The sequence below is a fragment of the Balaenoptera acutorostrata genome, chromosome 3, assembly GCF_949987535.1.
Source record: "Balaenoptera acutorostrata chromosome 3, mBalAcu1.1, whole genome shotgun sequence".
In the NCBI taxonomy this organism is placed as follows: domain Eukaryota; kingdom Metazoa; phylum Chordata; class Mammalia; order Artiodactyla; family Balaenopteridae; genus Balaenoptera; species Balaenoptera acutorostrata.
In genome coordinates this window covers 52,019,823-52,038,243 of record NC_080066.1, presented here as the reverse complement: position 1 = coordinate 52,038,243, position 18,421 = coordinate 52,019,823, and the positions used below count along the sequence as shown (strand labels likewise).

Genomic DNA, 18,421 nt, shown 5'->3' with positions numbered 1-18,421 from the left:
AAGACTTAAAAAAAAGAAAAAAAGTCCACATCAAAAAGGTCTTTAAAAAAAAAAGCGGGGGGTGGGGTGGGAATCCTCTAATACAAACTAGTGATTGGGCAATCTTTGGCAAACGTTAACATCATCAGGCAGCGATACCACTTTAAGAAAATTCCAAGGAAAGGACAACCCCATTTTAAAATTCCCACCTCTGGCTCCCAAGGATTGGGTTGCAAACTTAGATAAAACACTATTCTCCACTCCCTATTGGTGCATGCTCTATCATTCATTCTCCCTGGAATTTTGTGAGGTACTAAGTTGCTTTACGGGAAAAGGCTGCTCCAATTTAGTCTGGAATTGCTCTACTTTAGACTTTTTCTGGTTATCAATCTGTACAAAGAATCACCAAACTGAAACAGCGTGGACCAAACTGATAAATCAGGCTGCCGAGACAATTGTGTAATTCGATCGAAAAAGAAACGGACAACCTCTCATGCACATCGGGTAATTGACAAAGGATTTTACGACACAGTGAGAGATGTAAGAGTTAAACTTTTCTGATTTTTTTTTTTTTTTGCTAGTTTTAAAGGAGTAAGTGTCAAAGGAAAAGCAGATAAAATGCTGGCATAATCTAAGAGTGGCAGGAAGAGAGTTTTTCAGAGGGTGTTTTTAGAAAGAACATTATTCGCAGATTAGCAATGGATTTTTGAATGGTAAAGGGAAAAAGGTAGTAAGATTAATAATAGATTATTTTATACTCCAAGAAGCTGTGGTTTTTTGTTGCTTTAATGTGGATTTAGAGGAACACTTAGTAATATTGTAATTATCAAGGGAAATGAATATTTTTGTATGTATATTGTCATACCTAGCATAATAGACAATCCAGCTGTTCAAAGATATAAGAGAAAATTATCGTCATCTTTGGACCCAAGTTTTGTGTATATTTGTAGATTCAGAGATCCAGGGACAGATCTGCTAACAACAAAGGAAAACATAATATTGGTATATGAAACAGAATCAGTAGGTAATGAATGTAAGGATAAATTCTCAAAAATGAAATCCAGCATTTATACTTTCAAAAATGATATTTTCACTAAAACTAAAATATAAAAGTTCAGGAAGTACTGATAAATGAGGATAATATATATTAAAACATATTTGAAATAGCAACATTTTTTAAAAATCCAGCCCAATAAAAAATTCCAAAATATAGCATCTTAAAGATTCTTCAAACATTAATTCAACTAGTAAATATAATACCTTGTAGCACATCTATACCTCTACAAGGCCTAACTCAGAGTAGGTATGCAATAAATATTTCTTGAGGGTCCTCTGTTAATCCATATATGGGGATATAAAGTAATAAAATACAGTCTCTCAAGAAGCTCATACTCTAGCTGGGAGAAAGAGACTCAAAAAGTTTAAATGAAGACTTCTGGATAGTTTTTGGTGCATAGATGACTGCTGTAGACCCTAGGTGCTTCAGGTGCTCAGATCAGTGTGAGCAGAAATATTCAGGGAGAGTTTCACAGTAGGGTTAAGACACATTTTGAGCTTGAGCAATGAGCAAACTTTCAGTAGATAGAAAAGAAATGAAACGGCATCCCGGGTAGTGGGTGAGTTGTTAGCAAATATGTGCAGCCTAAAGAATAGAGAATAATTAGCTCTGATGCAGCAAAAGCTTCATTTGGGGGCCTTGGTATAATAAAAAATTTTTTTAAAAGCATGAGAAGTTACACGAAAAGTCAAAATTGCCAGAATTAAGGAGTTTGATCCTGCGTTTTAAAGGTAATATTTGAAAAAGATAAAACTGACATTGCAAGAACAGAGACCAGAAGCTAAGGGGCTAAATACTATAAATAATGGAGTGCAGATTGGTAACAGCCTCCTAAGACATTTTCTCCAAATACCTTCACATGGTTGAATAACATAAATCTTGATACATTTCTTTCTAGTCTTCTAAAGCATTGAGCTTATTTTTTGTTAAACACTACAAATATAAATTTTATTACATGAGGTGTTAGTTGTGGTGTAATAAAACAGTAAAAGTAATTGTTTACATTGCATCAGTTCTTGCTCCCTTTCCCTCAGAATTTAACGGTTTCTTGGTTCTATTTAACTGAATTGAAGGAATTTCAACCAAAAAAAAAAAAAGTTGTGACTGAAGAACACCATGGGAAGATGGGAGATATTTGTACTCAGACTGTAGGCTTTCACCTGATCTGTTTCTCTGAGACAAAACTCAGTTCCATACCTCAGTGAGCTGCTACCATGTACCAGATGATATCCTCAGTGTTGGGCAAAAAAAGGTGAATCAAGAAGCATCTCCTCCCAAAAAAGCTTCAGGGATACCAAGCAGGGTATTTGTCTCCTGCTTCAAAATTTGCTTCAAAGAACCTGAAGGTCATCTATTTTAAATTCTTTTTTTTTTTTTAATTCTTTTTTTTTAATTGGAGTATAATTGCTTTACAATGTTGTATTAGTTTCTGCTGTACAACGAAGTGACTCAGCTATATGTATACATATCCTCTCCCTCTTGGACCTCCCACCCACACCCCCCCCCCCTGCATCCCACCCATCTAGGTCATCACAGAGCACCAAGCTGAGCTCCCTGTGCTATACAGCAGATTCCCACTAGCTATCTGTCTTACTATTCTAAATTCTTGATCAGTGGTTCTTAATCGGATAGATGGAGAAGGAGGTTATCTCTAGCTGTGGAGAAGAATCCTGAGACAAAGTCCCCTGATGACAAATGTGGTAGACTGCAATGCTCACCAAATATTCCATTTACTCCCCTGGATATCTAGCCCTCTTTGGAGTTAGGGAGCAAGTGAAATATTAGCAGAAGTGAGGTGGGTCACTTAAGGGCAATGGTAGTGAAAAGCCCATACACAGTTTTTCAATCTCTGTTAGTCTACCATGACTCCTGTTGATGTACAGTTAAACCTTGGTCAGCCTGGATCTCTGAAAGACTGTGGATCAGACATTCCCACTCCCCACCTCCATCTCCACACCCTATTAAATCAAGTGAGTCTGTAGCATGTAGGAGTTAGTATCTTACCTCATTATAGCCTAACTGATCCTGACCACCTAAGCTCTTATCAGTTTTTCCCCTGGGGATATCGGCATTTCATTTATTTCAGTTTTCTTAAGAAAAAAATGCCCTAATCAACTGAGTTTCATCTATCAGGTAGATGATACGTTTGGGGGAAAATCACACTATAAAGATGGTTTGATTGTTCATCCAGTAAACATTTATTGAGGCCTATTAGGTGTCAGGCAGTAATACCATGTGACCCATCTATTCGTAGAGCCAGAATGTTAAGATTGATTTTCAAAATTTTTGGAGCCTCTGCCATATTGTCTTTGGGAATCAGTGCTGCCCTATCTTATGAAAGTCTTGTAGTTATAAGATGTATAAAAGTCAGAATTACATATAAAACTGCATGGTGGTTTCATAGCTATTTTTTAACAGCTTTAGTAAGGTATAATTTACATACTATAAAATTCACTCACTTTAAGGATATAACTCAATGATTTTTTTTAGAAAATTTACAGAGTTGTGTAACTATCACCACATTCCAATTTTAGAAAATGTCCATCACTGTAAAAAGATACCTCATGCCCATTTGCAAGCACTTCTCATTACTACCCCCAGCCCAGGCAATCAATAATAAAATTTGTCTCTATAGATTTGCCTTTTCTGGACATTTAATACATTAATGCAAATGGACTCATACAATATGTGGTATTTCGCATCTGGCTTCTTTCACTCAGCATGTTTTTGAGGTTTATCCATGTTGTAGTATGTGTCAGTCCTTCATTCCTTTTGTTTTTTTTATTGAAGTATAGTTGATTTAGAATATTATACTAGTTTCAAGTATACAACATAGTGATTCAATATTTTTACAGATTATATACTCCATTTAAAGTTATAACAAAATAATGGCTATATTTCTCTGTGGTGTACAATATAACCTTGTTGCTTATTTGTTTGATACATAGTAGTTTGTATCTCTTAACCCCATACCCCTATCTCACTCCTCCCCTCTTCCCTCTCTCCACTGGTAACCATTAGTTTGTTCTCTATATCTCTGAGTCTGATTCCATTTTGTTATATTCATTCAATTCTTTTATTTTTTTTAGATTCCACATGTAAGTTATAACCAGTATTTGTCTTTGTCTGACTTATTTCACTAGGCATAATACCCTCTAGGTCCATCCATGTTATTGCAAATGGCAGAATTTTATTATTTTTTATGGCTGAGTAATAATCCATTGTATGTGTATGTGTGTGTGTATATATATATATATATATATATATATATATATATATATATATATATATCACATATTCTTTATACATTCGTCTGTTGATGGTTGCTTCCAAATCTTGGCTGTTGTAAATAATGCTGCTATGAACATTGGGTGCATGTATATTTTATTTTATTTTCTTCAGATATATGAGTGGAATTATTGCTGGATCATATGGTAGTTCTATTTTTAGTTTTTTGAGGAACCTCCATACTGCTTTTCATAGTGGCTGCACAAATTTATTCTCACCAATAATGTATAAGGATTCCCTTTTTTCTGCATCCCTGCCAACATTTGTTATTTGTGGTCTTTCTGATGATAGCCATTCTGACAGGTGTGAGGTGATATTTCATGTGTATTTGATATGCATTTTTCTGATGATTAGTAATGTGCATCTTTTCATGTGCATGTTAGCCATCTGTATGTCTTCTTTGGAAAAATGTCTATTCAAGTCTTCTGCCCATTTTTTAGTTGGGTTGTTTGTTTTTGTTATTGAGTTATGTGAGCTGATTATATATTTTGCATAGTAACCCCTTATTGATCATAGCATGTGCAAATATTTTCTCCCATTCAATAGGTTGTCTTTCATTTTATTAATGGTTGTCTTTGCTGTGCAAAAGCTTTTAAGTTTAATTAGGTCCCATTTGTTTATTTTTGCTTTTACTTCTTTTGCTTGAAGAGATAGATCCAAAAAAATATTGCTACAATTTCTGTCAAAGAGTGTTCTGCCTATGTTCTCTTTTAGGAGTTTTATGATTTCAGGTCTTACATTTAGGTCTTTACTCCACTTTATTTTTGTATATGGTGTGAGGAAATGTTCTTGTCTCATTTTTTTACATGTAGCTGTACAGTTTTCCCAGCACCACTTACTGAAAAGACTGTCTTTTCTCCATTGTATATTCTTGCCTCCTTTGTCGTAGATTAATTGACCATAAGTGTGTGGGTTTATTTCTGGGCTCTCTATTCTGTTCCATTAATCTATGTGTCTGTGCCAGTATCATGCTGTTTTTATTCCTGTAGATTTGTAGTAGTCTGAAGTCAGGAAGTGTGATAACTCCAGTTTGTTCTTTTTTCTCAAGATTACTTTGGCAATTTAGGGTCTTTTGTTGTTCCACATAATTTTTAGGATTATTCGTTCTAGATCTATGAAAAATTTCATGGGTATTTTGATAGAAATTACATTAAATGTGGAGATTGTTTTGGGTAGTATGGACATTTTAACAATATCAATTCTTTGAATCCAAGAACACAGGATATCTTTCCATTTCCTTCATCAAGCTTTTATAATTTTCAGATTTTAAGTCTTTTACCTTTTTGGTTAAGTTTATTCCTATCTATTTTATTCTTTTTGATGAAATTTTAAATGGGATTGTTTTCTTGCTTTCTCTTTCTGATTATTAGTATATAGAAAAGCAACAGATTTCTGTATATTAATCTTGTGTCATGCAACTTTGCTGAATTCACTTATTAGTTCTAATAGTTTTTTTGGTGGAGACTTTAGGGTTTTCTATATATAGTATCATGTCATCTAAAACAGTGACAGTTTTGCTTCTTCCCTTCCACTTTAGATGCCTTTTATTTCTTTTTCCTCTCTGATTGCTATGCCTAGGGCTTCTGATACTATGTTAAATAGAAGTGGTGAGAGTGGGCATCTTTGTCTTGTTGCTGATTTTAGAGGAAATACTTTCAGCCTTTCACCAATTAGTATGATGTTAGCTGTGGGTTTGTCATAAATGGCCTTTATTATGTTGAGATATGATACCTCTATAACAACCTTGATGAGAGTTTTTATCATGAATGGATGTTGAATTTTGTCAAATGCTTTTTCTGTGTGTATTGAGATTATCATGTGATTTTTATTCTTTCTTTTATTAATGTGATATATCAGATTGATTGATTTATAAATATTGAACCATCCTTACATCCCTGGAACAAATCCCACTTGATCATGGTGTATGATCCTTTTTATATATTGTTGAATTTGGTTTCCTAATATTTTGTTGAGGATTTTTGCATGTATATTCATCAGAGATATTAGCCTGTAATTTTCCTTTTTTGTACTATCCTTGTCTGGTTTTGGTATCAGGGTAGTGGGAGCCTCAAGGAATGAATTTGGGAGTGTTCTGTCCCCTTCAATTTTTGGAATAGTTTAAGAAGGATGGGTATTAGCTTTTCTTTATATGGTTGGCAGAATACCTCTGTGAAGCTGTTCAGTCCTGGACTTTGGTTTGTTGGGAGGTTTTTTTAATTATTATTACAAATTCAATATCTCTACTGGTGATCAGTCTGTGCAGATTGTCTCTTTCTTCCTGTTTCAGTTTTAGCAGGAGGTGTGTTTCTAGAAATTAGTACATTTCTTCTAGATTGTCCAATTTGTTGGCATATAACTTCATACTAGTGTCATAATTTTTTTTGTATCTCTTTGATATCAGTTGTTCTTTTCTTTCATTTCTTGCTTTGTTTATTGGGGGCCTTTCTCTTTTCTTCTTGATGACCATGGCTAAAGATTTATCAATTTTATTTATCTTTTTAAAAAAAAACAGCTCTTGGTTTCATTGATCTTTTCTATTTTTGTCTCTATTTTATTTCCTCTCTGATCTTTATTATTTTCATCCTTCTGCTGACTTTGGGCTTTTTTTTTTTTTCTAATTCCTTTAGATGGGAAATTAGATTATTTGAGATTTTTCTTGTTTCTTGAGGTAGGCTTGTATCACTATACACTTCCCTCTTAGAACTGCTTTTGTTGCATCCCACAGATTTTGGAAAGTTTTGTTTCCATTTTCACTTGTCTCAAGGTATTTTCTGATTTCCTTTTTGACTTCTTCATTGACCCATTGGATTTTTAGTAGTACATTGTTTAGTCTCCATATGCTTGTGCTTTTCCCATTGTTCTTCCTGTAGTTGATTTATAGTTTCATACCATTGTGATCAGGAAAATGCTTGAGATAATTTCTATCCTCTTAAATTTGTTGAAACTTGTTTTGTGGCCTAGAATATGGTCTATCCTGGAGAACATTTCCTGCACACTTGAAAAGAATGTGTATTCTGCTGTTTTGGGATGGAATGTCCTGTAGATATCTCTAAAGACCAACTTGTCTGTGTTGTCATTTAAGACCACTGTTGCCTTATTGATTTTCTGTCTGGATGATCTGTCCATTGATGTAAGTGGGGTGTTAAAATCCCCTCTTATTATTGTATTATTGTCAATTTCTCCCTTTATGTTTGTTAATATTTGCTTTATATATTTAGGTGCTCCTGTATTGGGTGCATATATGTTAACAAGTGTAATATCCTCTTCTTGTATTTTTCCCTTTATCATTATATAATGCCCTTCTTTGTCTTTTGTCATAGACTTTGTTTTTAAATCTATTTTGTCTGATACGAGTTTTGCTGTCTCCACTTTCTTGTTTCCATTTGCATGAAATATCTTTTCCCATTTGCTCTCTTTCAGTCTATGTGTGTCTTTAGCTCTGAAGTGAGTCTCTTATAAGCAGCATATAGGTGGATCTTGCTTTATTATCATCAGCCACTCTATGTCTTTTGATTGGAACATTTAGTCCATTGACATTTACAGTAATCATTGATAGGTATGTACTTATTTCCACTTTATTAATTGTTTTCCAGTTGTGTTTGTAGTTCTCTGTTTATTTCTTCTTTTTTTGTTTCTTCCCTTGTGGTTTGATGATGTTCTTTATTGGTAGGCTTGTATTCCTTTCTCTCTAGTTTTTGTGTATCTACTATAGGTTTTTGATTTGTGGTTATCTATATATATGTTGACCTATAACTATATCTACTTGTTTTAAAAAGGTAGTCCTTTAAGTTCAAATGCATTCTACAAGATCTACAGATTTTGCTCTCCCTCCACCCCAACATTTTGGGTTTTGATGTCATATTTTACATCTTCATTTTTATCCCTTTACTGATTATTGTCATTATTGTTGATTTTACAATTTCTTTGTCTCTTGATCTTCATGCTACCTTACTTAAGTGGTTGATCCTCAGCCTTTACTATACATTTGCCTTTACTAGTGGTATTTTTCCTTTCCTGTAGATTCTTGCTTCTTGTTATAACCTTTTCTTTTCCATTTAGAGAAGACCCTTTAACATTTCTTTTAGGGTAGGTTTAGTATTGATAAACTCTTTCAGTTTTTGCTTGTCTGAGAAGTTCTTTATCTCTCCTTCAATTCTAAATGATAATCTTGCTGGGTAGAGTATCCTAGGGTACAGATTTTTCCCTTTCAGCACTTTGAGTATATCACACCACTCCCTTCTGGCATGCAAAGTTTCTTCAGAAAAATGAACTGATTAGTCTTATGGGGGTTCCATTGTACATGACTCTTTGTTTTTCTCCTGCTGCTTTAGAATTCTCTCTTTAAATTTTGCCATTTTAATTATGATATGTCTTGGTATAGGTCTATTTGGGTTCATCTTGTTCGGGACCCTCTGTGCTTCCTGTACTTGAATATCTGTTTCCTTCTTCAGGTTTGGAAAGTTTTCAGCTATAATTTCATGAAATAAATTTTCAACCCCCTTCACTCTCTCTTCTCCTTCTGGGAAACCTGTAATGCAAACATTGGTAACATTAATGTTATCCAAAAGGTCCCTTAAACTGTTCTCATTTTATGAATTTGTTTTCCTTTTTGCTGTTTGATTGGGTGATTTACATTATTCTATTCTATTTACATTATTCTATCTTATATTGTTCTATCTTCCACTTATGCATTCTTCTGTATCACTTAGTCTCCTATTAATTCCTTCTAGTGTGTGTTTCATTTCAGTTATTGTACTCTTCAGTTCTGACAGGTTCTTTTTTATATTTTTCTAGTCCCATGTTAAAATTCTCACTGTGTTCATCTATTCTTTATTCAGTTAGCATTCTTATTACCAATGCTTTGAATTCTTTATCTGGTGAATTGTTTATATCTATTTCTTTTTTTTCTTTTTTTGGCTGCGTTGGGTCTTCGTTGCTGCATGCAGGCTTCCTCCAGTTGTGGCGAGTGGGGGCTACTCTTAGTTGCAGTGCGCAGGGTTCTCATTGTTGTGGCTTCTCTTGTTGCAGAGCACAGGCTCTAGGCATGCAGGCTTCAATAGTTGCAGCACGCGGGCTCAGTAGTTGCGGCCTGCAGGCCCTGGAGCACGCAGGCTTCAGTAGTTGCAGCGCATGGGCTCAGTAGTTGCAGTGCACGGGCTCTAGGGTGCGCAGGCTTCAGTAGTTGTGACTCACAGGCTCAGTAGTTGTGGCTCGTGGGCTCCAGAGCACAGGCTCAGTAGTTGTGGCACACAGGCTTAGTTGCTCCACAGCACGTGGGATCTTCCTGGACCAGAGATCGAACCCACGTCCCCTGCATTTGCAGGCAGATTGTTAACCACTGCACACCAGGGAAGTCCCCCATATCTGTTTCTTTAGTAGTTTTTTCAAGGGTTTTCTCTTGCTCTTTCAATTATGACAAATTCCCGTGTCCTCTCATTTTGCTTAACTTTCTCTATTTCTATGAAATTAGGTGAAATAGTAACCTATTGCAGTCTTGAAGGGGTGTCCTTATGTGGGAGCATCCCTCTACATTCTGCATGTCCCCAGTGGCCTTGGTGGGAGAGCAGGATTTGGCGTGAACACAAGTCATGTCTTTCCTCAAGGTGAACTGGCAGCTATCACCTTGGTAGAAGGTGGGGCTGGAGATGGAGGGGCTAGAGCCAGAGCCAGGTGTGAGCCGAGGCTTCCCCTCTGCTCAGTGGCTTTTACCACCATATTGGGGTTGGGGGTGGGTGTCAATTCCTGAAGCAGAAACCCTGAGGCTCAGGCCCAAGCTGCCTCAGTTCCCTTCAAGTGTGTGCTCTCCTCCCTCCCAGCACTGACACCACTGCCCCAGAGGGGAGCTGCACTTGAGCAAGAGGGGCTGGTGTGGTCACTCAATATGTGTCAGGGCGCAGGCTGTGACAGTCCAGCTGGGGTCAGAGATCTGGACTGCTTTTGATGTGTTGCCTGTGTAAGCAGCAGGAATGTCTGCCCCTGCCCTGTTCAGATGCCACCTCAGGCCCAAGACTCCTTTGCCTCTCACAGCTGGGCTTTCCACAGAGCAGGCAGGGCCTGCGTGGGGTCTCAGCATGTGTTGGGGTGTGAACTGTGGTGGTCCAGCCACAGACAGAGACACAACTTTTCTGATGAGCTACCTTTAACACCAGCAGTGGCTGCCCCTGCCCTCTAGATGCTGCTTCAGGTCTGAGCCAAGTCTGTGTCTCACAGCTAAGCTCCCAAGCAGGACTTCAATATTCACTCAGCTCAGGCTGTGGTGCACACCATGGTAATCATGGGAAACCAACCAGTCACTTGCACAGCCCTCAGTCTGCTCCCTCTGCCCTGCCTTGGGAGCAATCAAGTGGGCACATGATACTCATGAGTGGAATTCAGGCTTCCCACAGCCTTCCCATTAGTCCCACTGGCATTCCAACCAGTCATGGGGACTTGTCTTCCCTGTGTCAGACCCCAAGGCTGGGGCACCCAATATGTTGCTCAAACCACTCACTCCCCAGGGAGGATATCTACTTGTGTAATCTCCCTTTTCCTCTGAATCTCCTCCCAGGGGCACAGGTACTGACCTGATCTCATCTATTCTCTTCTTGCCTGATTCTGTGTGGATCTTTCTTACAGCCATGGTTGTACAGGAGTCTTTTTGCCAGTCTGCAGTTAGTTTTCAGTGAGAATTGTCCACGTTTAGATGTATTTTTGATGTATTTGTGGGGGGAGGTGAGTTCTGTGTCCTCCTACTCCACCATCTTGATCAGTTTCCTCCTCATTCCTTTTTATTGCAAAATATTCCATTATATGGATACTACCACATTTGTTTTATCCACTCACCAGTTGATGAGCATTTGGATTGCTTTCAGTTTTTAGCTATTGTAAATAATAGGACTATGAAGATATTCACAAGGTTTTGTGTGAATGTGCTTTTAGTTCTCTTGGGTATATACCTAGGAGTGGAATTGCTGAGTCATATAGTAACTCTGTGTTTAACTTTTTGAAGAATTATGCAACTGCTTTCTAAAGTGAATGCATAATTTTACATTCCACCAGTGTTGAATGAGGGTTCCAACTTCTCCAGATCTTCACCAACACCTCTAAATGTCTGTCTTTTTGTTTATAGTCACTCTGGTTGTTGTGAAGTGGTTCTCATTATAGTTTTGATTTGCATTTTCCTAATGACTTATAATGGTACCTTTTCATGTGCTTATTGGCCATTCATATATCGTCTTTGTAAAATATCTATTCAAATCTTTTGCCTATTTTTTAACTGGGTTATTTGTTGTCTTATTATTGAGTTGTAAGTGTATTCTAGATAAAAGTTCTTTATCAGGTATATGATATATTTGCAAATATTTTGTCCCATTTTGTGGGTTGTCTTTTAGAGCAATGAAAGTTTTTAATTTTGATAGAGTCCTATTTATCTATTTTTTTCCTTTTATCTCTTGTGCCTTCGGTGTTGTATCTAAGAATATTTGCCTAACCCAAGCTCATGCATAGTTTTATGTTTTCTGAAAGTTTTATAGTTTTAGCTCTTACTTTTATGTCTGTGATCCAGCTGGAGTTAATTTTTGTATATGGTGGGATGTAAGGTTCCAACTTCATTCTTTTGCATGTGCCTATCCAATTGTTTCAACACCATTTATTAAAAGGACTATTTTTTCCTGATTGATTTATCTTGGCATGCTAGTCAAAAAATAATTGACAGTAAATGTAAGTGTTTATTACTGGATTCTCAATTCTATCCCATTGAACTCTATGTCAGTTCTTATGTCAGCACCACACTCTTTTGATTATTGTAGCTTTGTAGTAAGTTTTTAAAATGGGAAGTATGATTCCTCCAAGTTTGTTCTTCTTTTTCAAGATCATTTTAGCTATTCTAGGTCTCTTACATTACCATATGAATTTAAGGTCAAATTCTGGGGGGAAAAAGGCAGCTGGAATTTTGATAGAGATTACATTAAATCTATAGATCAATATCTGGGGAGTATTGCTGTCTTAATATTATTAAGGCTTCTAGTCCATGAACATGGAATGTCTCTCCATTTATTTAGATCTTCTTTGACTTCTTTCAGTAATGTTTTCCGGAGTGAAAGTCTTGTACTTTTTTGTTAAATTTATCCCTAAGTATTTTATTCTTTTTGATGCTATTGTGAATGAAAATTTTTTCTTAATTTTATTTTCAGATTGACAGAAATACAATTTTTGTTTCTTTTGTATCCTACAACCTTGCTGAAATTGGTAGTTCTAATAGCATTTTACTGTTGTTTTTGTTTTGTTTTTTATTTTGTTTTTCTGTGTGGATCCCTTAGGATTTTCTACACATAAGATCATGTCATCTAATAATAAAGTTTTATTTCTTCCTTTCTGATCTGCATACCTTTTATTTCTTTTCCTTGCCTTATTGCACTGGCTAGAACATCCATTAAAATCTTGAATACAAGTGGTGAGAGTAAACACCTTTGCCTTGTTTCCAACCTTAGGAAGAAAGTATGCAAACATTCAGTGTTAAGCGTGATGTTAGCCTTAAATTTTTAAAATCAAGCCTTTTGTCAGGTTGAAGAAGTTTTTATCATAAGTGGGTGTTGGATTTTTCCAAATAATTTTTCTGCAGCTATCAAGATGATCATGCAGTTTTTGTCCGCTATTCTATTAATATGGTGTAGTACATTAATGATTTCAGATGTTAAACAAACCTTGCATTCCTGGGATGAATCTCCCTCAGTCATAGGGTATAATCTTTTTATATGTCACTAGGTTTCATTTGCTAATATTTTGTTGAGGATTATTTTGTGTCCATATTTATCAGGGGTATTTGTTTGTTGTTTTCGTGGGTTATCTTTGTCTGGCTTTGGTATCAGGATAACACGGGCTTCAGTATCAGTATAATACTGGCTTAGTAGAATAAGTTGGAAAGGGTTCCTCCTCTTTTTTCTGATAGAGCTTGCAAAAGGTACACATTATTCTTTTCTTGAAAGGTTTAGTAGAATTCACAAATGAAGCTATCTGAGCCTGTGTTTAACTTTGTATGAATATTTTCAGTTACTAATTTATTTATTTGTTATAATTCTATTCTGATTTTTTATTTCCTTTTCATTCAGTTTTGGTATTTTGTATCTTTATAGGGTGTTTTTCCATTTCACAGCTTTTTGATGCCTCAGCTTACATATTGGCAAAGTTGGTGTTTAACTAGTATACTCTCATACAGTCATAATGGTTGTTATTTCCTAGGAGCCAGTAACCTCCTCAAGCCTCCCTACAGATCCCCACAAGTCAGCACCCAAAGGTTAACACCTGGAACAGCAGGGGACATTCAGAATCCAGCTCCAGCATAGTTGCCATCTATACGGATTAGTTGGTCCTCCTGCTATACCAGTTATTAAATTTTTGAATATCACCTCTTGGAAATGCAAGACTGAGACCCCGCTTCAGACCTCTACTTCCTCCCACTTTGATCTGGTGCTGATCATGTGCTTCAGCATTCTACTGGACAAGTCTGGCAGAAGGAATAGTATCAATTGATTGGGTATGTCTGACTGGCAGTTGTGGGCCAGTGGATTGAGAGACCTGGGAAGTTGAGCCCAAGAGGGTAATATGTGGGCCTGGGCTGATTTCTACTGAAAATTTAAATCCCAGCTATGGCTATTACAAAGAAAAGAAAAGTGACTGATGATAAGCAGGTAGCTCAAAGTAAGTGAACTGAAAAGTGTGTCTTTGTGCTAAAGGTGTTACTATATGGTACCACACACATTGAAACAGACACATATTTAAAACAAGGTCACTGATTCAAATGCTTCCAGAAGCCAGGCAAGTATCGATAACATTCCTCATTTCATTGATTCAGAGATGCACATTTCTTTTGGCATCTAAACATCTCTGAAACTGGAATTCATGTTACAACCAATAGTAAGTCATAGTTTAATGGCAGTGTTGTTTCTGTCTTAGTGTTATAAAACACTAGTGTGTCATAATCAGATGTTTTAGATTAAATTCAATTCAGGAAATGAGTGGCTAGTGGCATGGGCCAGGAAAATCGCATCCTTTTATGTCAGCCTTGCACTTTGAAAGAGAGGTATGGATACAAAGACCTATTCTTCTACAATGAGAAAAACAACAACACAGGAGGGATGACAAATGGCAACTACTTTGTTGCTTCTGTGTCCAGGAATCAATAGAGAGCCGTGGCAACTGGCAAACTAGAGAGTGCATCCTACCTCCAGGGGCAGCTGCCTTTCCCCCCCTCCCCCACCTAATTGTTGCCTGTGGTGACATAGGCCCAGTGTTCACAAGTGTTAGGTGTCTTCAAAGGAAGCCAGAAATCTAGATCTTTATGTGAAGCTTCTAATTTTTAAATAATGGCTCAATTTTTTAACTGGCCAAAAGGAAAAAAAAGGGGGGTAAAGGGATTAGATCCAACATGTGAGTGCTCAGATTATAACCTCTGTTTTAAGGATTCACTATTAAGAGAGACCATGAGACAAACCAAAAGTTGAGCAAAAAAAATGAAAAAGAAAAAGAAAAACCAATTTCAAAGTTTAACACTAGGTTCAGAGGCCCAGAATAGCAAATACTGCAGGACATATTACTTATGTAGCTTTTAAAATTTCACCTCTGCCTCCCCTAAACAGAAGATAAGAAAGTGTGGTAAAATCTGGTAAAGATATTGCATTTTCTGATTATTAAAATGTGATTACTTTAAAATTGCATTCTTAGGTTTACAAAGCAAAAGCATTTGATTCCTACTACTATAGATTGTGGTCAGTGAAGGGGTGAATGATGTGGTGGGAAACCACCAAATTATTAGAAGACCAGGGTCCTGATTCTGGCCATGCAACATAGGGCAAGTAATTGAGCATCCCTCAGCTTCATTGTCCTCATTTATAAAATAGGGATAATCATACCTGCCTCTGTACCACACATGGCTATGGTAAGGGCCACATGAGATAAAATATGTGAAAGTATAAAGTGTTATGTAAATATCTGTTGTGGGTATTTCCCACATTACATGAGTAGTTGGGACAGCACAGGTTCTGGAATCTCAGATTCCCCATCCCAAGCTACTGCTGTTTCTCTAGACCACAGCACCTATTGAATTGTTTGTCTCATCTTGCCAATAGGGCAAGAGCTTATTATAAAAAAAAGTCAGCCAAATCTTAGAATCGGAGCCTCTGTACAGTGTGGCTTAGGCAAAGCTTAGATGTTGAACCTGAAAGATTCGCTTTTCACATTTTGAAGGGCTACCCAGGAATGAGGGGTTTGCCCAGATTATAGTTCAGCCTCTGTATCTTTCTCATAGTTTGACCTTAGGTTTGTTCCTTCCCTCTATGTTTGATATTTTCATTCTATATTGCTTTATGAAGAAAAGAAAAGCTCCTACTTCCTTCCTGGTAAAAGGTAAAGCTCTATTTTGGATTATTAAGGAGAGGGCACACTTCAACACTTGCCTGCAGCCATCTCAAATCTTATTTGGAAATAGGCATGGAATAATTTATAATTTTTTTAAAGAAAAGGAAAAATTATTAACTTTAAAAAGGTGTCATTCAGAACTAGTGACCTGTTTCTAACTACTAAATTAGACTTTATATATAAACTTTCTTCCATAACCTCAAATTCAATCTGGCTGAGACCAAATTGATTGTCTAATCAATAGGACAATTGCTCTCTATCTTGCTACTTCTGTTCTTGACATCACCATTTTTAAGGGTTGGTAAACATTTTCTGTGAAGAGACAGATAGTAAATATTTTAGACCATGAGGGCCATAGGGTTTTTGTTACAATTCTTCACCTCTGCTGTTGTATTGTGAAAGCAGCCATAGACAGCATGTAAGTGAATGAACAGGGCTGTGTTCCAATAAAGCTTTAGTTATAAAAACAGACTGGACAGGATTTGTCCCATTGCCAAAATGTTCCAAGCCCTATTCCAGAGTCTCAGGATGAAAATATCAAGAGTCGGTCTTGATTGTCCCCCTTCTTTAATTTTTACATCCATGTAGCTCTCAAATTACAATAATTATTCCTTTCCATAATCCTCCTCATCCCTCCCTTCCCTGCCCTTTCCTTCCCCTTGCTACTATGCACCTGAATTCATTCTCTACAATTGCAGTAACATACTCACCCAGTGATTTTTTTTCAACTCGTGGTAAGAAGATGGCTTCAGGAACATATTCATTTACTGAAGAAGTATCAGAATTTCTTGGGGCAAGTTTTAAGAACCATATAGAATATTCTCATTTTATTTTTAGGGAAAATGCCTACTTTGTCAGAATATAAACTATAGAAAGTAAAACTTGATGAAATCTTCTTGAGTGATGGATCATGGTTAAAAATGGTCGTGAAACATTGCTCAAATTTAGAAATTCCTGAAGTATGTAGTGCTTGCATTTGGTGATGCTTAATGTGATGTTAGGTGGAGCACAAACACTTTAAATAGTAATACGTATGTTTTTATTTTAAAGTGTATTAGGAGAAAATATAACATCAAACTCATAATGTCACTTATTGTTTATTAGGATGAAGCTGAAGCAAGTATTTAAAAACTGTGCAGATTCAAAGAAAAAGTTAACAATATTGCAGGCAGAATACAGATATGTTAAGGTACTAGAATATCTGAAGTTTGAAAATCACTTTGCCTCCGGTGGTTTCCATTATAATATATTTGTCTACTAATTACAGATCAGTCTCACAGGAGCATTTTCATTTCTCTTTCCTGATGAAAACCTTCAGGGGCTCACCACTACCTGCCAAATAGTCAAACTATTAGCCTGAAATCAATGTCTTCTAAACATCGCTTCACCCTTCTACTTTTCCTCTACCTCAAGGGTCTCCCAAACAATGCTCAGAATATGGTTGCATAAGATTTAATAGATACTCTAGAAAAAGAAGATTTCATGGTCAAAAAAGTTAGGGAAAGTGCTGCATACTATACCCCTCTGCAGTATATTCACAAGGAATTACACCACATGAAAGCCTTTGAGAAAATGTGAAGAAACCTATTCATGTTTATCTATTTATTTGATCCTAGAACCCTTCTTTTGTGGAACCAATATTTGTGTTTCCCAGCTTATTTGATCATCTTTGGCAGTAACCTTCCCTCATAGATTGTGCATTAATGTCTTGTGACTCTAGTGAACTACAGAGATTGGTTTGGAAAATTCTATGCTACATCCATGGCCCCTAGCCCCCAAACGTACCAGCCAAACTGAACCACCAGCAGTTAGTCATATACCCATTTCACTTAACACCCCTGAGCCTTTGCTAATTATTCACTCTACTTGGGATGCTTTCTCTTCTCTGTCCTTGTTCTCTGAAATCTTTTCAATCAAACTAGCTGAGTTGCAGCAACAGAAAATGTTCACATTTCTGGAGTCTTACCGCTACCCACTCTTCTAGCATTGCTTACAGTAGGAATCCAATAAATGTTGAATGAATAAATAAATGAATGACAATAAGGTGAAATTTTAAATAAGTTATCCATAGTAAATTATAGAATTGGAGTTTGAAGTATCCACATGGGGAGTAGTGTTAATGGGGAGGGATCTCTGAAAGGCTGATACATATATATGGTTTTTTAAAACAGCTTTATTAATTGACATAAAAGTGCACAATCTGAAAAACACACATGAATATATATACACACATGAAACTACCACCACAATCAAGAAAATGAACATATCCATCACCCCCCAAAATATCCTCATGCCCCTTTGTAATCTCTCCATCCCACCCCTCCACACGTCTCCTCCTTGCCCCACCACTCCGCCGTCTCACACCCTTCAGGTTGAGACAACCACTGATCTAGTCACTAAACACTGATGTTCATTTCCTAGAATTTTATATAAATAGACTCATACAGTATGTACTCTCTTTGGTCTGGCTTCTTGGACTTAGCATAACTATTTTGAGATTCATTCATGTTGTAGCATATCTGTTCCTTTTTATTGCTGAGTAATATTTCATTATATAGCTATACCAATTTGTTTATCCATTTAACTATTGATGGACATTTGGATTGTTTCTAGTTTTGGGCTATTAGAAAGAAAATTCCTATGAACATTTGTACATAAGTCTTTGTATGGGTATATGCTTTCATTTCTTTTGTGTAAATTCCTAGG

General features: G+C 36.5%; 1 protein-coding gene across 4 annotated transcripts in view; it reads left to right on the top strand.

Moving 5' to 3' along the window:
- Window positions 1–288: 288 nt before the first annotated feature.
- The window catches only part of TTC23 (tetratricopeptide repeat domain 23), a 115,481-nt gene continuing 97,348 nt past the window's right edge, over window positions 289–18,421 (top strand). For all 4 annotated transcript variants that reach the window (XM_057542796.1, XM_028168751.2, XM_057542795.1 and 1 more), the window contains exon 1: window positions 289–519. The gene's annotated coding sequence lies outside the window, so the exon portion shown is untranslated. The remainder of the gene's footprint in view (window positions 520–18,421) is intronic.